General features: G+C 34.3%; 1 pseudogene; it reads right to left on the bottom strand.

The window, feature by feature from the left end:
- Window positions 1-6,410: 6,410 nt before the first annotated feature.
- On the bottom strand, window positions 6,411-7,021 carry LOC100916400 (annotated as a pseudogene).
- Window positions 7,022-8,655: the final 1,634 nt, after the last annotated feature.

The raw sequence follows: 8,655 nt of genomic DNA, 5'->3' as shown, positions 1-8,655 counted from the left end.
GTTACTCTGGTCTGACATTTATATTACTTTGTATCTAATATATTTCTTTGACTAACTGCTCTATTTTTTAATCTTGTTCCAGATTGTTTGAGATATGGTACAGCTAGGCCACCTTCCTTTACTTCCCTCTCCTCCCCCCCACCCATTGATTCCCTTGATATTCTTGAATTTTATTGATATTTTTTCTAGTTCTATAAAATAATTCTTTGGTAGTTTGATTAGTATGGCATTAAATTAAGTAAATTAATCTATGTAATAGTGTCATTTTTTACAATATTGATTCAGTCTATTATAAGTAATTAATATTTCTCCAATTGTTTAAATGTCTTTATTTGTGTTGTGTTTTGTAATTATGTTCATATAGTTGTTCTGTGTGTCTTAATAGCTAGACTCCCACTTTTTAATGCCTTCTGCAGTTATTTTAAATGCAATTTCTCTTTCTATCTCTTCTTGCTGGGAGCAATCATTACCATCAAAGAGCTTACATTTTATTGGGAGACAACATGTATACAAAGAAGTATGGACAAAACAAATATAAAATTAATAAAAAGTAGTAAATGAAAGACAGCCTTAGCACTTGGAGATATCAAGAAAGCCTTCACATAGAAGATGGTACTTGAGCTGTCTTTTTTTTTAATTATAGCTTTTTATTTACAAGTTATATGCATGGGTAATTTTATAGCATTGACAATTGCAAAACCTTTTATTCCAAATTTTCCCCTCCTTCCCTCTTCCTTCTTCCCCAGATGGCAGGTAGACCAATACATGTTAAATATATTAAAATATAATACAACATATGTATATATGTCCATACAGTTATTTTGCTGCACAAGAAGAATTGAACTTTGAAATAGTTAGCCTGTGAAAGAAATAAAAAATGCAGGCGGACAAAAATATAGGGATTGGGAATTCTATGTAATGGTTCATAATCATCTCCCAGAATTCTTTCGCTGGTGTAGCTGGTTCAATTCATTACTGCTCTATTTCATCTCATTGTTGAAGAGAGCCACGTCCATCAGAATTGATCATCATATAGTATTGTTGTTGAAGTATATAATGATCCCCTGGTCCTGATGAGCTGTGTCTTGAAGAGAGGAATTTGATGAATAAGGAATGCATTTCAGATATGAAAAATGATCTGTAGGAAAGCACAGAGATGAGACGTGGATTATCATGTGTGAGGAACAGAGGAAAGGCCATTTTAGCTCTATTGAAGAATCTGGGTGGCAGCTAAGTGACCAAGCCTCTGGTCTGAAGTCAGGAACATCTGAATTCAATTCTGGCCTCAGATACTTATTAACTGTGTGACCCTGAGCAAATCATTTAACCTGTGTTCGCTCTCAAGCACTGGAGAAGGAAATGGCAAACTACTCCACTATCTTTGCTAGGAAAACACCTTAGAGAGCTATGAAGTATCTGACAAAACTGAATGACAGAATAATAAAAAATGATAGAATGAGATTGGAAAGATAAAGGACAAGTTGGGAAGGATTTTAAAAGTCAGAAAAGTTTATGTATTTTATCTTAGAGGGAAGTATATCAGGAAGAATATGAACCTCCCAAGAATGAAATTCCTTAGCATAAAAACAAATTATTCCACTGAGGAAAAAAAGGAAGGACTTTGTGCACCATCATGCACAGGAGTTACATGACTTGCCCACGGTCATATAGCTAGTAATCATCTAAGATTAGAATTAAACTCAAATCTTGATCATTCCAGGTTCAATGCTCTGTGCATGATGGTGCCACCTAGTTGCTTTCACATCCTGCAGTACTGCTCATCTCTGACCAAAATAAACCTCTTACTTCTCAGATTCAAAAAGTTATATCTAAGCCTCAATATAGCCATTTCAGAATTCATACCCATTCCAGGCCATTTCTTGAGTGAACCATCTTCATAAACCATCATCCTGTATCCCTTCATGGCTAAACCCTTTGAGAAAGACTTCTGCAGTCGATGCTTCCATTTCTCTTTCTAAACTTCCTTATAAACTCTCTGCAGTATGACTTCTAATCTCATTACTCAAATGAAGCTGTCCTTTACAAAAGTAATCAATGATCTCTTAATTGCAGAATCTAATATTTTTTCCCTATTCTGATCTTCTTTGAACTCTCTGCAGCATTTGACACAATCTTTTCCTTCTAAATATTTTCTCCTTTAAGATTTTATAACATTGCTCTCAAATAGTTCTCTTGTTGGTCGTACTGCTAAGACAGATACTAAAAAGCTCAGTTTCCCTTGCTAGTATTTCATGTGATTCATTGATTGTGGGAATCTCCCAAGGCTCTCTCTAGGGATCTTTTTTTCCTTTTTTGCTCTATACTATCTCACTTGTTGATCTTATCAGCTTTCATTAGTTCAATTATCATTTCTAAGGAGATGGTTCTAGGAATCAAATATCCAGTCAGTATCTCTGCTGAGTTTTCATCACACATCTTCAACTTTCTCTTGGACATCTTGAACAGAATGTCTTGTAAGCATCCCAAAATCAACTTGTCCAAAATAGAACTTATAACCTTTCCACCCAAATCCTTTTACTGTCAAAGAAACCACCACTTAGTCATCTGTCATTCCTTAATTCCTCACTATCATTCATCCCACATATTTGTTACATTGCTAATTCTTTTCTACCTTCAAGTTTCCTATCTTCTCTCTGTCTCTCTCTGTCTCTGTCTCTGTCTCTGTTTCTGTCTCTGTCTCTCTGTCTCTCTCTGTCTCTCTCTCTCTCTTTTTCTGTCACCTTGTCCTTCCTCCCTTCTTCCTTCTCTCTGTCTTTGTCTCTCTGTTTCTGTTTCTGTCTCTTTCTCTGCCTCTCTCTTTGTTTCTTTCTGTGTCTCTCTCTTTGTTTCTGTCACTGTCTTTCTCTCTATCTCTATCTGTGTCTCTGTCTCTGTCTCTGTCTTTTATCTGGACTTCTGCAATAAAAACTTCCAACTAGTCAAATCTCTTACCATTCCATTACATACTCAGCCAGTGATTTTTCTAAAGCATAAGTTTGACTTTTATCACTACCACCTCCATCTCACTTGTTTCTCTCACTGCTGCTGCTTAATGAGCCCCAGAGATTCCCTGTTACCACCTGAATAAAATATAAAGCCCTCTGATAGTTAAAGTTCTTCATAACCTGGCCCCTTCTTGCCTTTCTAACCTTCTTATACCTTAATCCTCTCCACAGACTTTGTGATCCGGCTACAGTAGCCTATTTGCAGAACATGACACTTCCAGCTCCCTGCCTTTGCAAAAGTTGTCCCCTATGCCTTGAATGCTCTGCCTCTTCTCTGTTTCACTGACATTCTTCAACCCTCAGCTGAAGCCCCACCTTCTGCTGGAGAACTATTCTGGGGGACACAGCTACTAATTCCATCCCCTCTAACACTATTTTCATTTTCTCTGTGTATATCTTCTTTACATGTTGTCTCTCCAATCAGAATATATGCTCTATGGGAGGACTAAGTACATTCTCGGATCGTTATGACCTCAAACTTTCCCCAAATAAGAATTATGAGTGAGATTTCATGAGATAGATTTCAACTATCTCCCCCATCTAAGATACCAAACACCCTAAAGTGGTCATAATCAATGAATTAATAGTAGAGAAAGCTGATCCCTTTTCCTTAATATGCTTATTTAGTAGGCCCTCATCCTTAAATGACCATATGCTGGTAGGATTGTTAGTCGACCCCTGGGCTTATAACAGAACTCAACTCTTCCCTTACTCCCTCTGTACTATAATTAATATTAACAAGTCTAATGATAAACAATAAGTTCTGCCTGAAATCTGGAGAAATGTCTTTAAATGTAAAGAAAAAGAAATTTGAACAATACAAGACTATTCTGCAATCATCAGAACTTTCTACAGGGAATAGAATAATTCAGAATTTTAAGGGAGATCAGGACAAAACCTACAAAATGACATACCCTGAAAACCTAAAGCTGACTATTAATGAAAGAAAAAATGAATTCAAAGAAGCAGGCATGGCAATATCACATTCAGACAAAGAAAAAACAGAAAAAACCAAAACCAAACCAAATTAATAACAAAAAGCCCCTTCTTGCAACATAGAGATAAGCAAAGAAATAATATTATGCTAAAAGGAACCTTAGGCAATGTCAATATTAAACTTCAATGCTCCAAATGCATTTAAATTTGTAAATTAAAAAATAGCTGAATTATAAGAAAGCATAAAAAGTAATATATTAGTGGTAGGAGATTTTAATATTCCTCATTCCTTTTGAGGAACATAAATATAAGTAAAATGAAAATATAGAACTAAAGAAACTGTCTAATTCTTAAAGGGTTATCTATGAATTCTTAGGCTATCCAAGACCCTTTCAGAAGGTCTTCAAGGTTGGATATTTTTATAATATAAGACATTTTTGCCTATTAAAATAACTTTCATTTTCCAACTACATATCTGTGAGGCCAGATTTTCTTTATAAAATTCAGCCAAAATAACAAAAATTGAATGCAGAAGTAGATATGAAAATCCATTTGTCTTTTAGTAAAGAGATTTACATAAAAGCTACTCTTCTTATAAAATGATTTTTCTTTTGGAAAATATAGTTATGTTCATAAGATGTTATTTATATTAACATGTAATGTTAGATTTGTTATTTTTAAATTAATATTTTTAAATGTTCCCATTAAAATTTCTAACAGCAAATATCAATAGATATAACCCACTTAAATGAAAGCTCTTTGGGGTTCTCAATAATTTTTTCCATCTTCAGTGATGATACCTCATTCTTTCCTAATGGTAAAATCCTGTGTTTAGGGATTACAGAGGAAACCACTACTTTCTAGAAGCCACCCATCCCATACCTAAGTTGTATCTAGTAATCTGGAATTACATTATTTTTTCCTGCCCAACTTTATACATCACCTTTGGAAATACAGCTCTCCTAAATCACTCTTCCCAGAGGTCTCTGCAAATGCATGGAATTGCTTTAAGCTGCAGTACTTCTTTTAGGTCAAGGATTTTTGTTGTTGCTGTTTAGGACACAGATTCATAAATTGTGAGAGTCTAGGTAGAGACAGGCTAAAAGGTAAACCTAAGTTACTGCTTACTTTGCAGTTTTTCTTCTTTTTCATTTTTTCTTTTATTGGATACCAATCACTAAAATCGTTAGACATGAGATGATGCAACTGTAGGATCCATATAAAACCACCAATTATTCTACATAAAACTGCCACTAGTATTCTAAGTCAAGGGGAAAAATCTATAGAGTCTAGTGTCACAACTATGGAATAATTCTTCAATGCCTTCAAGCAACAAAGCTGGCCCACTTGATTAAATGTTGAACTCTCTATCCTTCCAATTTTTTTTCTGATATCATAATTGCATCATGGTTATTTGCCTCTTCTTCATTCATTAGATAAAAAGCAGGCTCACCTTTGAAATGAGGATTACAAATCTAGAAAGAAGTTTGGAAAGTATTACTACAGTTATCTGACTATCCTTAGTGAATCCCTAAATCTATCATCGGGCTTTGGTTGCTATAGAGCTTTTTAAAGTAATAAAACATTGAAGCATATTTTGGAGGGACCCGAGATTATTCATTGCATTTAAAAGTGTTTTGGGATAAGTAACATGCCTTATTATACCAGATTGGGACAAATGGGATTGAGGTCTCAGATTCCTGAATGTTAAGAAACAATACAAGCTTAGAAGCTGCATAATTGGACAGAATTCTCAGTGTGTGCCAGGACAAACACTAATATTATTTAATATGATAGTGTTATGATCACCAATGGATGACCTCCTGGATTTTGAAAAAGCTAGGACCTGAGAGCTTAATTTTAAGAGATCATAGGATCACTATGATAGAATAAGAAATGACAGCAGAACATGAATATTAAATCTTTCCTTGAATAAGTTGAGCAATACAAAGAATAATTAAATCCCTCTTTATTCCTTTAATTGAAAAATGCATAGGCCAAATCCTTATAATTTCAAACCCCATACATATCTGTTTTCAATTGGTGAATGTGAGAAAACATTGACCCCAAATGCCTTCTCCTATTAAACAAAACATAGACTGGGAGTGAAATGTACAAATTAGGTGGTTATTCTTTAACATCTGTTTTTAGGAAAATAATATGAAAAGTATTTTCCCAAGTTTGTTATTTTGGAAACCCATCTTAAGGTCAAGGAGAGCCAACCTTAATGAGGGACCAAGACATGTTCTTCTGGTATAAACATTTCTTTATTTCTAAATCTATGTTTTTGGTGTTTCTGAATTTCATGTTATTCATGAGGTCATTTTCTACCAACAAAAAGTGAAAGAGGTTCACAAATCACTTACCTTAATGATATTCATGTAGATTTTAGATCAGTGTTTTGATATGGGAAACATCTGAAAATCAAAATGTCTCAGTTCAAAAACTCACAAAGTTCATTTTATTCATTTACATAAATTCATTTTAATCATTGCAATCCTGATTTAAAGACATAGTCTCAAGACTTCATTAGTGAAGAATGATTCATAAGTTCATTTATTTTCTTCATTTTTTTCTTCTTTCCTCTTCAATTTTTGGATCTGGGTTTTCTTCTCATTCCTCTCCTCTCAGTCTTGGTATTCCTTTTTGGATACTAGGTCTGCAAATTATACCATTTTGATCATTTTTAATTGGTTCAGAATCTCATTTACTTTCTTCTCTACTGCTAAAATTCCACCTCTTTTTGCCTGTGAAATTTTATCTCTCCACATTCATGTCTGCTATATTCTTCAGGTTAGACTACAGTGCATATGTTATGTTAACATTATTCATTTTGCAGTCTTGAATACTCTTGGCTCTCACAACATGTGCATAGTTCATCATCATTTTCTTTGAAATGTCTTCTGCCCTCTCCCTGGTGTAACCAAAATATATATGTGAACTGAAGAAAGTTTGTCAACATAATGCCAAATATCTTCTGGCCAACCGTGCTTTATTAGATCTTCATTTTCATGTTTATCCTTTCCCATATAAATAGTACAAACAGATGAATCAGCATGGCTGGTGAGGTAGACCACCATGTCATGGAAGCTTCAGGTCAAGCTCTGCTCCAATTCAGGAATTTAGAATGACATCCAGGAAGCAGAGCCCAACCTATGCATCAGTCAATCTGTCAGTCCTAGTCTTTGATAATACTGAGAACGAAAAGTTTGAGAACTGCTACATTAGAGAAAGTAGAGCTAAAAGACATGTGGGATATTCTCAAAGGGACTACAAAAGAATTTGCATATTTCTCAGAATCAATGGAAATTTTTACCAATAATTGGTTGTATATTAGGGAACTGAGTTAGCAATTGGTTCAGGGTACATAAACAAAAGAGGCAACTGTATACGGAGACATAAAATCCTAAATAAAAAGAACATCATATAAACAATCAAAATTATGTGAAATATTTAGCATATATTGGATTACTTGCTGTCTAGGGGAGGAGGTAAGGGGAACAGAGTGAAAAAATTGGAAAACAAGGTTTTGCAAGGTGAATGTTGAAAATTATGCATATATTTTGAAAATAAAAAGTTTTAAAATTATGTGAAAAAAATGATAATGATGAAACAAAACATCAAAATTTCTAGGATGCAGCTAAAATAGTTCTCAGAAGATTTATGTCCCTAAAAATATATATTAACAAAATTTAAAAAGTAAAGGATTATTGAGGTAAACCAATCCATTAATAAATATTTATTAAGCTTCTATTATGTGCCAGGCACTTTGCTAAGCTCTACAGATACAAGTCAAAAGACAGTCTCTGAATTCAACATGCAAACATATATATATATTTTTAAAAGCAAGCTTTATACAGGATAAATAGGAAATTATTAAGAGAGGGAAGACACTAGAATTAAGAGCAGCTAAGAAAGACTTCAGTAAAACAAAAGATTTTAGTTGGGACTTGAAGTCAGGAGATAGAGCTGAGAAGGAAAAGCATTCCAGGCATGGGACATAGTACAGAAAATGCTTGGAGTTCAAAAGATGGAATGTCTCATTTGTGGAATAACAAGAAGGCCAGGCTTCCGTGCCTTGCAGAAAGTAGGCAAGGAATGAGGATGTGGAAAAGATAATAAGATGTTTTGAACATATTCAATTTGAGATATCTATGCAGTATCCAGTCCGAGATGGCTGAAAGGCTATTGGAGATGTGAAATTAGAGGTCAACTGAGAGGTTGGGAGCAGGATAAGTACATTTGAGACTCATCAGCCTATATCCATGGGAGGTGATGAGATCACCAAGTGAAATAGTATAAAGGGAGAAGAGATGAGGACCAAGACAGAATCCTGAGGGACAGCTATGTATAGTTATAGGGTGTGATTTCAAGGAGGATCCAGCAAAGGAAACTAAGGAGATAGAAGGAGAACCAGGAGAGGATGGTATCCTGAAAGCCTTGAAATAGGAGAGGTTGATCAAAAGAACCAAAGATGAAGAGAGAAACAGGATTGAGGAAAGATTATTGGATTTGGCTACAAAGTACTCTTAAAAAAATAAAGAATCACTAAAGAGTTGGAAGAATATTCATTGCTCATAAATGGCCTATACCAATGTAAGAAAAGGGATGATCTTACCAATATTAATTTATATTTTTGATGTGATACTAATCACATTGTCAAAGGAATACTTTACATAACTCAATAAAATAATTTAAAAATTCATTTGGACAA

This window comes from Sarcophilus harrisii, chromosome 5, assembly GCF_902635505.1.
Source record: "Sarcophilus harrisii chromosome 5, mSarHar1.11, whole genome shotgun sequence".
Classification (NCBI taxonomy): Eukaryota; Metazoa; Chordata; class Mammalia; order Dasyuromorphia; family Dasyuridae; genus Sarcophilus; species Sarcophilus harrisii.
This window is presented reverse-complemented; position numbering and strand designations above follow the sequence as displayed.